Below are 14,876 nucleotides of genomic sequence, written 5' to 3'. Positions count from 1 at the left end.
ATAGTATGCACTGATGAATATAATATTTCAAAAATTATGTATTAATTTATTTATAGATGTATCTTGGGTTACTAGATGACTAATTTGCTAAGTGTATATCATTTGGTCGCGTACTGTGTACTGGTGAAGACTGTATTATGAAAACTATGCATCTATTTACTTAGAGGTGTGTATTAATTTGGTAGGTGATTAATTTACTTGGCATGTATCCTCTGCCCATATAGTATATGCAATTAAAAAGCATGTTCTGGAAACAAGGATGAAAAAGAATACCGCACTTTTTTTGTAATCACGAGCCTCACGACTCCATTAGTAAGAGAAGTCTTCGATTTTAGGTTTCTTCTTTTAAGCTGGGCACCAAGAAAAATAAAGCAAAATAGTAAGGCAAGGCTCGATATTTTTTTTCTCTAGTGCTCTCCTCGGTATGATTTTTGTTCTGATTTTGGCTTCAGCTTGGGCCTTTTTACTAACTGCACCGAATCCACTCCGTTGATATCAATGGACTGCAAAGTGAGGTGTTTTTCCGCTGTGACCTGCACCAAATTGAGGTATGGGTGCTAGTGTAACAAAAGCAATCCACCAACTAAAGTCAAGTGGGCATAATGGCTGCAACCAGACTGACAAGTACACGGAGCTTTGTCTCTTCCCTTGTCCCCTTATCATGCCCACTGGATCTAGATCAGATGATTCCTATCAAAATAGATCATAGGCTGATCATCAAAATAATTGACTTTACAGCCAAAGATGCCACATATGCTCTTCTTAGGAGAAACAAAGATTTTAGTTTAGGGTGAGGATTCCATGTGACTCTGGTAGCAGCATTATATTGCTCCCCTCAAATGAATCATGCCATTAGACGTGCTTCTAGCGTCAACCGATGCAAGCTTTTTGCCAGCTCTCACCTCTCTTTCTTCTCTTCTATTATTTTGGACGTCTGTTTCGCACGTTAAAGGGACTTTGATATAACCCGGGTACCAGCAAAACGCCCCTCGTAGTGGGATTGATGCGATTCAAAAAATTCAAGAACCAATCCCCTGTGCAACATGCAGCCACCGAAGCTTTTCTTTGGTACAAAGATAGGGCCCCAAAGCGTTCCGTTTTGATAGACATGGCACTGGTTCAGCCATTGCTAGTAGCACGACGCCGCTACATGAGTCGCATGCAGCTCACAAGTATAAACGCCAACCCTCTCGGGGCATCCAATGTCGTCACACATATGAACATATGTTTAGTTCCACATCGGTTATATATGGATGAAATCATACATTATAGTCCATATAGACCAAAGGCGTTGTAGTCCATATTGGCTAAAGTATATTGTAGCACGGGTCTATTGAAACTGATCACGGGTTGACCATAACGTTTGTGAATAGATTTGTAGTATTTGGAAATGAATTTATTTGAATCTGGACCTTAACAATCTATGAACTCATCCAAAAAATCTAGTAGAAACGTATTATTGTGAGATCCATTTGCACCTTGATGGATAAAGAAATTATTTTAAGGTCAAGACCGGTGGCCAACTTATGGCGTTGAAAGGTAGCACGTGGGAGCTTTTATATTTCCCTCAATTAGTAATACGGTATTCGAAGCTATACGTGGGCTATGTTGAAAGTGAACTGCAAGCGTACGTGTTTTGGGGTGTCCTGCTTTTTTTTTTTTTTTTTTGGCTAAAGCGGATATATTATACATGATGGGTACGAATACACCTAAAAAAATCAAAAGATAACAATTCTCGGAGCACTCCGGGTAAATCCTCCCCCCATCCAAAGGGTTTTTCTAGAATAGTCAGCCACGTAAGAGGCTACCCAATCTGCCGCCCCGTTGGCCTTACGGTATACATGCTTTGCCTGAACGACCATCCCCCCACACATCATAGCCCGAATGTCCCTGAGCAGTGGACAGCTATCGCCAACACCACCCGCACCTTGATGGATCCAACCGATGACTGTCGTCGAGTCACTCTCCAGCACTATAACACAGGCAGGCAAAAAATGTTGGGCATAATTCAGTTCGGACCTGGCTGCTCTCAACTTCGCCTCCGAGATCGAAAGGTCAAAAATCTGGCAGCCACCAGCCGCAATCACCCTGCAATCCGGACCTCTGATGATAAAGTCCGCCCCTCCCCTGCTCTCGCCATCCAGAACACATCCGTCGAAATTCACCTTGAGGAAACTTGGAGGTGGGAGGCTCTCAGGTGAAGAACACCATGCGAAGCGGTTCATAAGCAAAAGAGGAGCCTTAAGTGTCCCGAGTTATCAAGGGTCCATCTGACAGATGCGACTGAATAACCTCAGCTGCCTGGCTCCAAGCTCGCTCAATCACGAGCTGTGGAGGGAGACAGCTCTCGTCAAATGTCTAGGCATTCGTGGACAGCCAGATCTAATATGCCATATAGGTCAGCACTGTAGCCACCTGTCTGGAGTATGGTGAAGCTGCCCACCGTCTGGTCATCTGCAGAAAGGATGCCGAGTCACACCAGCCTCTAGAAGGAACCCTGGCAAACTCCCAAATCCTCCTCACATGGTGACATTGGAACAGTGCATGGTCCACTCAATTGCCACCTGACAGAAGGGGCACTGGGGATGGATCTCCAAGCCCCTACTACTCAGGACGAGCCTCGTGGTAGCCTGCCCCAAGCAACCTTCCAGAGAAACAAGGCCACATTCGGATGCAAACCGAACTGCCAAACCCAGGCACAGTCGACCCCTGTGTACTGCACCCTCCGAAAGAGGCAGAAGGCATCGCCAACCCTGACTCTAAATCTGCATGTCGAGCTCCATACCCACACATCGAGGACGGGGTAAACTGGGACTGGTACTAATCGAATCCTCTCAGCAAGCTGGTCACCAAACATCTGGGCTAAGCGCGTAGTGTCCCAGCCCGCCGCACCAGGCCGTATGAGGTCACTAACTCGTAGCCCTCCCAGGGTGTCAATGCTAACCATGGTCGGCCACCGCCCTACTGGAAGCGAGACCACCCAGGAGTCTACCACCGCATCTACGCTCTATCCATCACCTATCAGCCACATGCAGTGAGACAAAATCCAAAGTACATACTCATCGATCTTCCGCCACAAGGGAGAGCACCGCCGACTCCTAGCCTGAGTCTCGCCAACCCGAGTCGGACCATACCGCGATGCCATCACCTGACTCCAAAAATACTGGAGCTCCAATATGAATATAGCTGCATGCCTCGCGATCAAAGTCTCTCTCCTCGTCAGTAAAAACTGCACCTCTAGCCCGCCTTCTTGGATCAGAAAACAGATCGACTTTCAAGCTACAAAGTGCAGCTATAAAGTGCACCCTGTGGCCCCGCTGAGAGACCTCCAGATGAATTTCCGGACAAGGTGCTCTGTTGTTTTTCAGCACCCTGGACCATAGCACGTACCGATACACCCGTCTACGTGGTACTCGCTTTAGGCTTCAGGTTTTCAGCACCCTGGACCATAGCACGTACCGATACACCCGTCTACGTGGTACTCGCTTGAGGCTTCAGGGCTAAGGTTGTGTTTAGGCTAGGATTACTAAGGTTGTGTTTAGGCTAGGATTACTAAGGTTGTGCTTAGGCTAGGATTACAATCAGCCAGTTTGGGTTCTAATTCCTATGCAAGTCATCTTTTGTTGTTATACCAAAATTTCCCTGACAATTGATTTATTGATCTGTCAGGCCATCACATTATTTGCCCAGTAGACGCAAACTAACCGTTTTTTTAATATTGTTTATAGTGTTACCTAGAATGTGCAAGATTATTGATAGTTCATCAATTTACAACCTTATTTTATTTTTATTTGTATGTCTATGCGTCTGCGTGGGAGTACGTAGCAGTGAAAAAGTCATCCTTTTAAGTTGTACTTGTTGACTTGTTTGGGTCGTATTTACTTTAGAATCGTGCAATCGTGCCATCCTACGAAAGAGAGAAGAAAAAACCATCTTTTTAAGCTGAACTTCGAATCTCTATTAATCTGGCCTTCTCGATTTTTTTGTGTGGAGAGATTAAACGTGAGACATAGTTTAGGTCCCATAGCATGTTGATGCTCTTATTTTATGAAGTGGCTATTACATCACCATGTAATCTTTAATAGATTGAGCTGAAGGGTGGTCTCCGTCCTACGGGAGTTAGGTAGCCCGAAGTAGAAAAAGGACCCCGCTGGAAAGACAAGCCGAGCAAGTTTTGCGTCTCCTATTTTAGGGTTATTGGGAACCGAGAAGGTCAACTCTCTACCGGCCTCCAAGCTGCCTTATTCTATCTTCTTAATCCCATAATTCATGCAGAGGAGCGGCTATAAAATTCTTTAAAAAAAAAAAAAGATTGTTACGTAACATAACTCGTCAACCCTCCACTGGGTGGCTTTTTATGTGGTCTGTCGCTTCAGGATACTCTATAGGCTGAGGAGAAGGAGTTGCCCAAAACACTCTGAAACCTATTATTTTCTGATTTTATTAAGCATATATGTACTTGATCGATATGAAACGTCCTCTTTAATAAGAAAAAAAAAAAAAAAAAGGAGGAGAAGAAGGTATGCATTCACGCTAGGATCATATAAAACATTCATTATAGAAAAATAATAAGAATAATAATAAAGCATGTAATCAAGAGAGGTTATTGGAACTTGCAGTGAAAAATATGTTAGCCAGCGCCGCATTAGACAAGAAGCAGTTGCCCTCCAAATGTGCCATAAAATCATGGTAATTTACAATATTGAAATCTAGAACCCATGTCGGATGAATTTGGAATGAGATACAATACTAAACACTCGCATGATTTTTGATAAGGCTCAGCATCGTACGAAATCAAATTCTGCAGTAAATTTGATTGTAGGAATTTCTTGCAAACAGATCTTTTACAACCCAAGTAGTAGAAATTTCTTGCAACTTGGGCATATGGAAGATTTCATTTCCTGTAACATCGTTACCAGCGTTTTTGTTGGTAATGTGGAAGCATTACTGCATCAGAGCCAGCCTTCATTGTTTACACTTCACACCTTTTGCAACCCTTTACACGCTTCATCTTTTAATATAAGAGATGTTGAAATAAATTTGATGAAGCTTTCAAAATCCAGGTGTATGCAACTTGCTCGGCACCTTTTCCTCCTCCATTTTTTTTTAAAAAAAAAGATTTTATAAGTCAAGTAACTCGTTGAGCACTCATGTCAGCTTTATCTCGAAGACTTGGTGGAGCAAAATCCATAAATATTTAGGCATTGCAATCTATCACATTTAACTACACTCAATAAAAATAAAAAGTGAAAAAAGAGCTGCCATGCTTTAAAAGAATTGATTCCCGGTCAAGGAAATACTCCTTGCTCATTTTTATGTCCTTATAAGCTCGACCTATCATGAGCAATATGCCATTTCTACAACAAAAAAATGAAATCATCTTGTGGCATTAGAGTTATTGTGAAGAAAGAAACCACTTTTATTAACCATTGAAATATGACAAATAAGAAGGTCAGAAATTTTGATCAGTTAATGCTCAGGTGGTTGGTCCAACAACCGAAATACCCCTCTGATCATTATTTGATGTCATGAAAGTTCCCCTGCATAGATTGGATTCACTATCACTAAAAACATACTTTAAGTTTCCCATAAGTCAGTCCTCAATATTAATAATATTCCGCATGACCTCCACGCATGACACATTTCTCGACCCAATAAAGTTTAAACTTAGTCTATATTTCCAAGTGGTCATTTTGGCACCTTAATTTTTTATTTTCTTTTCCTTTTTAAGAAATGATCTTGGAAACTTAGGTTTAGTAGTAAACTCTTGAAGATACTTCTCAAAGTTCGAATCCAATCATATTAACAATAATCTCTGACTTATTGGAAAAGTTCAATGTTTTCTCATATTTTTTATTAAAAGAACTGGATTGCTCATTATTTATCCATGAATTGTTCGTGGCTCATTCAAGGCACATTTATGAATTACCAGTTAGTTATGCTATATGTTGTTACTCATGGGTTCGCCTTTGCTATTATTTACTGCTTTTAACTTTCATATAATTGTTCTTCATGTGAATAAATATACAAATATTTTAAGACATTACATTCTTTATTTTTGTCGATGTTTTTATATTTTAATTATCTTAACTTCTTTTTGGAACTTTTGATGATTTTTCTTGATTTTTACCTAATTCTAGATCCTTGTCTTGAGACAAATTGTTCTCTTTTTGAGCAAATCGAGGTAAATTATTCCTGAATGTCAGACTTCTGACTTTGTCTAGAGCATCAGTTATTAAATTGCAATAATTTTCCCAGATTCAATAACATACTATGTTTGCTCATTTGCATTTCTTTGCACTTGATATATAGCATGCATTTGCATACCTATGTTCTCTCCATTCACACCTTAAGAAATCCAAGATTAAGAGAGGAGAGTCACCAACTGAGTTATGCCTTCGTGGGAGGATCCAGGAATAAAAGATGACTTGTAGATGAATCATGATCTGAATGGGGACTAGACTAGTTAATTACACCACTATTTTTTAAAGAAATTACGATTTAATCAAGTTTTTTTTTTTTTTTTGTGGTACCTTCATAACCTCACATTAAGGTAGAGAGTAGTTGGAACGTTGGGCACTCAATCATCTATTCCCATGCATGGATGGCTCGGGAAAAATAGGAGGTGCCAAAGTATATCCTATATTTCAATATCAATCTCTAATGGCCACTTAGGATAAGAAAACAGAGATGAGTGCTAACTCAAAGCAACTTGTAAAAAATAAAAATAGTATTTTTAAGTTAAATAATAATTAACTTTTTTTTATTAAATATATCAATACATTTTATGATTCCTCTCAGTTGTATGACAATCCATTGAGAACACCTTGAGATGTCATTATATATATATATATATATATATATATATATATATATATATATTCTTTTTTCATAAATTATATGTTTTAGAAAAATTAAAATTTATCCCATCGAAACTAGGCAACTCATCATTTTAAAACTTAGCAGCCATCATTTGACATCACTTTTATTTTTATATTTTTATAATCAAAAAAATAAAATATTTTCTTATTTTCAAAATTTTTAAAAATATAAATATATTTGGCATAATTAATTATTTTTGAAAATGTAATATGACGATATTAGTAGAGACAGTGATAACCGCGGTGGAGGCAATTAAGATAATTATGACATTGATGGCATAAGTGGCAGCGAAAGAATAAATCGAGTAGCAACATATGCTATGACTGTGTGGCAGCAATAATGGCAATGAAAGGCATCGTGATGTAGTATTGGAGGTAACGACGATGGCAACTATGATGGTGATCTAGCTCATGATAACAATTGCAGCGATGGATATGACAATAGTGAAGATAGTGTTATTGGTGGTAATAATAAAAAAAACATGAGTTTTTTATTCCTAAAAATATTGAAAGTAATCTTATTTTTATTTTAAAAAAATAAAAATAACCTTTGAATATAAAAATAAAAATAATAGTACCAAAAATTATAAAAATAATTTAAAAAAATGTAAAAATGAGGCCTAAATATTCTAAATTTGTTTGAAAGCTCCAGAAGTGGGCGCTCCTTCCATATTTTGAACTCCATACATACATCTCAATGTTTTTTGTGCTAAATTCATTCAAGAGAAATGACTTGAAAACAACATGTACCAACCTTCCAATGGAGACCGTTACACATCGTGATGGACCCTTTTTTTTGTGGTTGGATGTGATTTTCTTGTAGCCCACAAGACTCCAACATTTAAAATTTTAAGTCAACATGTGTTTCTTATGCCAAGCTCTGAGATATTATGATTCTGAGGCTCTGTACAAAGTTTGGCATCATGTATCAATCTTTGTGGAATTATTGGATTGCAGTGTTCATGACTTAAAAAGCTTTCATGCAAAGCTCCTTTAATCTGATAATTGCTGCGAAAAGTTATGGATCATAATTGATGTACACCAATTCCTTCACCATTAGAACTGCATGCTATTCTACTAGTGATTAAAGAAATGCATGGATGTGGGACTTCCACATCTCCTGCTAGTTTAGTTTATTTTGTGTTTCAGACTCACAGGATTAGTCAAATAATTAGAATTGAGTAGTATGATACATTGGACCGATGACCATCAACTGCTGTTGAGGCAGTTTTTTAATTGTCTCAAACCTAATCGAAATTTTAATTATTAATTTATCATATTAAAAAACTAAAGGAAGTGATTCTTCTACATCCTGGAGTTGGTGTTCATGGTTTGAAATACCATATATTAGAATGAACTTTTTTCCTAAAAAAACAAAAAAGAACAGCATTACTAAAGAAAAAAAAAAGAAGAATGCCATTAGTAATATGACAGTCATTGCAGTCTTTGATTTTGATCTCATCCTTTTATACAATATTTTTTAATTTCAATATTCATTTTTTAGTTTAAGATTTTTTTTTCAGCCTGTAGCTTTTGATGTAGATGGCAGACCTACCAATTTGCTCATACCTGTCCAAAATAAATAAGTAGGTAAGTGTTACTATATTCTGGCCAGATTCAAATTTTTAGTGACATTGACTTGATTATAAATGAGTTTGTTTGATATTTGAAACCTAGATTTGAATGATTAAAATTTATATAATTATTTCTTAAGGAAAAGAAAAAAAACACTGCAGCAAAAAATGGAGTGACAATATGTTCAAACTCTATAAATTTTTTTCTTAATTTTACTTCTCCTCTTCCTCACTGTAATTGTATGTCCAACTATAATCCCATATTTTGACATTATTTTAATTTTATTTTTGAAGATGTATATAACTGACAAAAGCTTTAATTAGATTGGAGGATTAGGTAAGAATCTCTATAAACATGGATTGAGAAGGTTTTCTGATCTGACCTAATTCTACTTGAGCTGATTTGACCTATTGCCAATCCAACCTTTCATTGTTCCTCTGTAATTATTTTACCATAAGTTTTGTGCTAGAAAAGCTAACTTCAATCGTTCTGAGACCCATTCCAAGAAAGACTTGATTAGGCAAGTAGCAGCCTATATTTTTACACAAAAAACAGTAACAGCATGTTATGAGATAAGTAATGGTTTCCGAGGGGACCATTATGGGGAAATAACAGCATTACATACTCCTTGCCTATAGGTCGAATTATAATTCTATTGCTATGTACATAGTAATATTATAGATTGGTAGGCTTCAATTTAAACATAATCAATTATTGACTAAGCTAGCATCTGGCTTTGTGTTAAGCTCCAATAATTTTCGCTAAATGCAGTTTTTACCTCCTATCTTTTGTCTAGGGCTGCAAACAAACTGAGCTCCTCGTGAGCAGCTCGGGCTCGGCTTGCTAAGAGCTTGTTCGAAATAAGCTGCTCTTCAAGTCAAGGACAAATGCATTTCACAACTCGATCGGTTCATATGCAAGCCAAGCTTGAACGTTTGTCCTGGTCGAATATAATGAAAAGGCTTGTTTCAGCTTGACTAACGCTCGACTCCTAATTTAGTCGAGCCGGGCTCGTGTAGGGTTTGTTGAACTTGGCTTCAGCTCAAGCTTGAGAACTTGGATCGGATCGTTTGCACCCATATTTTTAGCCCATAGAATGAGCTAAATTGCACTCGACTTTGATAAGTAAGTAATCATTTTGGACCCAAACCTAACAAAATCGGACAAGATTAATTCGAGCCGTGTCTTCTTTCGGACCCCATCAAACTTCAAATGTGTCGCTGACTTCAACCCACTGGCTGCCTTACAGATGTGTGGTCTGAAAAGCGAGGCTGCCTTTGGAAGTCTTTGATTCCAATAAATCATGATTCATTGCGATCTTTCTGTCTAAAATATGAAATGTCAACAATGAGAGCAAAATCATAAACTACTCTGTTTCTTATGATAATCCAAACATAATTCAAGCGTTGCTAATTATTTTCGACAGAAATCTGTTGTTAATTGTTAAGAACGGCTACCATTCCTACTTCAATACACCACGGAAAGCTAGATGCCTTTGCCATGAGACTTGCACCAGCTAAAGACAAGAAACTGCTATGCCTATGGCTAAGGGGCCTCCCTGTCTCACCTCATGATGCTGTTCCCAAACCTCACCTTTCCCCTCCCTCTAATGATGCCATCTCCCACAAATTAGATGTTACCATATTGCTTCCATCACGAGAAAGGCTAGTTGGAGGCTCAGCTCGGGGCCCATCCGTCCATCGACCAACCATACGACCCATAATCCTATTATGGCTATATTATGTTATGCACTCTTCTTACCTTTCCAAAGGGCATGATGGCGGATAACGTAAGTTGGGGCTTGGATGAGGAGATGGGAGTGAGTTGGGTCTCTCTAGTTGATCACAACACCACACAAATTGTCGCCAAAAATCACTACTGGATGAATCAGATCTGACAGGTCTGGTTTAATAAATAAACTTGAGCTGAAGTAATACCAAAATACTGCCAAGTGTTCTGTAAAAAAAAAAAAAATATTGTTACATGTCAGGGTTCAAGACATGTTCACCTATTCTCAAACTTAATAAATAAACTTGAATTTGTATGTTAGAGTTATGAGACTAGATGCAAGCTTCTTTTATTCTAACCATGAAGCAATATCTTTGAAGCACGACCAATTTTTGGATTGAATAAGGTGTCCTTGCTTACTCTTTCTTAATTGTATGGTGGATTGAAGCAAGATCAAGCAGCTTCTCCTTTTGTTCTAACCCCATTCTAGGGCAAGTACCACATCCGTTACCTATATTATCTATCATATTTGCTGCCTCTCTAGGATCATTGAGTTCTTATCTCCTCATGTGATGAGCCATGTTCCATTAATGAGGCCACCTAAGCATTCTCTAGTATTAGGGTGCCATGTATAAATGTAGGCTTTTATATGATAGTTAAAAATCTCTAAGCAAACTGAGCTGACAAAGTAAACCCATCCTAAACGGGTCAAAATTTTAGTATTATACACTAGTTTTGATAATAGGTGCTAGACTTGTGCTTTATGGCTCAATAATTCCACCATCTTTTGCTGAATCTTCCTTGCTAGCTAATCAGCTGCTCGACTTCCTTCGCCGTATATAAATTTCTATGGGTTTAAATTGTTGCATCAAAATTTTTTATAGTCCTTGTGACACCTTGTCGTCCAATTGAGGGATCATGATTCATGAATTGTTAAATTTTCAGCAATGTAGCACAAATCACAAATATATTGGCCATGGCTGGCTATGATTATGAGCAAAAATCCATCAGTAGAATAGAGAAGGCGGGGAAACATAATTTGAGAGAGTGCATCCAGGTGTCTAAATAGCTTGAGTCACATAATTAATCCTAGTGCATTTCTTAAGCCCATTAGGGTCAATTTGGGCTTCCACTTGAATCTAATTGGTCTGGACTCATTTAAGCCTTCAGTCAATGCAGCCCAGGGCGAACGGACCAACCGAAACCCATTCGATATGTAATAAGTGGGCCTTCTCAAACCGTGTGACGCTCATAGGCCCCATCCCACGGACTCACGTCAGCGGTGCGTCACGCTTACGCACGGGCCCAACTGGAGAAAGTTGGTCCCGGTGGGGCCACTTCGGCTCACTAAATTCCAGTGGGCCCCGCTTGGGGGCCCGAGAATTGCGGCCGAAAGCTGCAACGTGCATTTATGATGGGGTGGGTGGTGCAATGGATTTCCGTTCCTGTGATTGTGACGGGGGCAGGTCAGCATCACACGGTCGTGGGCGGTGCGCACCCTGCTCCTCCGTACCGTGTGTCATCAGGACCCGACGCCCCACCTGACGTTGCCAGCTAGGGCTGTCCCTGCTTACGTGGGGCATCTGGGCCCACAGAGCACGCACTATTTTTTTCTTTTTTTTTTTTTTTTGGTGGAGCACTGGAGAAATTACTAGATCCACCCTGGAACTAGGATCAAATAATCCAAACTAATATTGTTATTCCACATAAAATAAGATAAAAAAATAGATTAATTTTAATTTCTTCGTGCGCAGATTTTGCTTCTGATAGCCTAGATGCAGTACGCCTATCCTCGAGATCTCCGTATCCATGACAAAGCTGAGGACGGTCTGAGTTGGTATCATTTTTGCAAGACAGACTCCTAAGAGCTAATTGTATTATCGTCGAAAGTGTCTTGTCCATGGTGGTTGGAGAGATTCAGAGACAGACAAGATTAGTTGATGCTCACCTGCTTCTGCATAACATCCAAAAGAGTTTCAGAAAGTGTGTATCTCTGGTGGCTGGGAACATTTATAAAGTAGCTAATGAAACAGCCGAATAGGTTGTTTTTTTATGGAGCTCGAACAAGAACTTATGAACTGATTCGTCTTCCATCTTGCTTCTGCTTTAAAATATTTTATTTTCTATCTTTATATTCATATTGGATATATATGATTCGTCCGTCCCTAAAAAAAAAAAACAAAAAACAAAAAAAAGCCATGTAGCAAGGTGCGTAACGATTTCAAAATTAGCATCCTTCTCTTGCTGTTCTAGAATCTTATAGCCCTTTTAATACTATAAATTATACCTCGACTAAAAGCGAGCATTCGCACATACTAAATATTTAAAAAGGTCAATAGCAAAATATGAAGTAAAATATTTTTATAAAAGTTTCTAACAAAAATTTAATAATATGATAGTTTAGCATGCTATAATTTGTGAGATGTTGTAAGCAGTGAACAAGAATAGCAATCCTGATTAAATTCACAAAGGAAAAAAATCTTTAACCAGAAAATCTATCCTAGTTAAATAGATAAAGGAAAAATCGTTAATTTATGCCAGGAAGATCTCGAGTTTTGAATCTTCCATCTACATGCACCAGAATTAATCAGATCATTTGTTTATTCTTGTCAATGATACTCCATTTATGCCCATGGCAAAATCTTTTGACATTGAAGAGAAATATAATGGCTTAGACCCATGTCTGATCTAATCACTTGGCCGGTCGGGTAGGTTCAGTCAAGCTTGACAAGCCCAGACTCGGTTTACTGAACCACTTTTATTCAGGTCCAGATAGTTCTCTGGAGGTCTCGCCAAGTTGGGTCATATTTTGTGATGTCCATACTTGACCCGACTAGGGTTCGAGTCTTTATCTGGACCACTAATTGGCCCATGGATTCGAACTTCAGGCATACCTTGGCATTGTGCTTGATTGTGTGTTTGATGCTTGTCTTTTACAGGCTTGGTGTTGTATTCTTCATAAGTTGAGGAAGGGAGGAACATGCATGTCTACATCTCATGACCCATGTAGTCGTTTCTCATATCAAAAATATAAAGGATAAAAACTTAATAATAAAAAAAGTTCACTTGGCTGATTAGCTTGCACAATGCATGATGTTAGGTAAACGAGAAATATAAATAATCTTAAAGATGGTATCATGCAATTCTTGGAACATATATTTCTTTTGTACGGAGATTAAGGAGAAGAACACTAGGATTTCTGCATTTCCATTGATTGCAGAAGTACAACTAGAGATGTTCGCATGAACTTTAATTCCTCAGGTTGGAATACGAGGCAATGAAGTTGATATACTTACTGTAATAGAGTTGTATATAAGGCAAGTTTACCAATGGAGACTTGACGTACGAGGTGATAATATGTAAATTTTCCTTCCACTTATAACATTTCTCTTTCTAATTTTTCTTGGATTATTCACCATGCCAACAACAACTAATTGCACAAATTGCTACTTCAAAGCAATAATCTAATGAACAGGGGACTTGTCTTAGTAGTCGGTCATATCCCTCTATTTAACAAGCAAAGGTTCTGAGTTTGAATTTTAGATGGTGCATCTCTAAATATCAGGACTTAGATAACTCTCTCTCTCTCTCTCTCTGAAAAAAAGAAAAGAAAAGAAAATAAATAACAATTTATCAATTAGACCTAACTATACTATTTCACTAGTTCTCTCTTTATATATTTTCATTATTCAATATCATCACCAGCAATCAATTGCTAGGGCCAAAATTCCTTAATCCTACGCAAGGAATCTCAAATCTCCAGAAGGCAAGGCACTTTTTTTTTTTTTTGTTCCTCTCGATCTCTTTCTTACAAGCTATAAACCAAGTGTTTCAGATCCCTAGGTCCAATCAACATCCAATTCCACGTATATGTTGAACACCAGGTTTTCATTCAGAAATTCCGTATTCATCATATAGTCTGGTAGTCTTTCTTTCTCCATAAGAATCCACCTAAGTTTAAGTACATGAATCAATTATCTGGTGGCGTAGCTTATCATATAATTGCAGTGGTCCTAAATTATGATATGACATCTCTGGAATGCTTCCAGTTAATGTGTTCTTTTATTCTTTGTACTGGTAATCAATCGTTAAGTGAGATGCCTATGAACATTAAAAAGGTCAGATTACCAGTTTGGTTTTAGTTCTAAGATTTTGTTCATTGATTAACTTTTATTTTTTAGGTACTTCAAATATTATTTATGGGAGAGGGCACTTGAAGACGACAGCACGTTTTGAAAGGGTGCAAGGCTATAAATGATCCCAAAGCAACCTATGAATACAACAGTTTTCCAGTGGGTTCTTGTTCCTCAATGATAAGTCTTCTAACTATATGCAGACCCTATTCTTAAAAAAAAAAAAAATTGATAAAATTACTCATCACGAGTTACAAATATATCACTCTTTGGGGTAATTCATACATTTTCGACACTTCTTTTTTAGTTCCTTTGTATCATCATAAACAAATATGTAGAGTTTAACAGTGCTCTTTTATTACTTTTTTCTGTAGTTATGCTCTTTTATTATTTTAATACCGTAAGTAGTCAATGGGGAAGGACATTGTGACTACTGAGCTATTTTCACATTTTTCTACCAGAATTTCTCATATTAAGCTTCTCTTCCACATAAAAGAGTGCAGCTAAACATCTTGTTATCATGAAGAAATTACATTTTACTTATGTCCTGACCTAATGC

The sequence above is a fragment of the Phoenix dactylifera genome, chromosome 15 (genome assembly GCF_051530095.1).
Source record: "Phoenix dactylifera cultivar Ajwa chromosome 15, Ajwa_hap1_PhDact_Kaust_v1.1, whole genome shotgun sequence".
Classification (NCBI taxonomy): domain Eukaryota; kingdom Viridiplantae; phylum Streptophyta; class Magnoliopsida; order Arecales; family Arecaceae; genus Phoenix; species Phoenix dactylifera.
Note: the sequence above shows the minus strand (reverse complement) of the source record.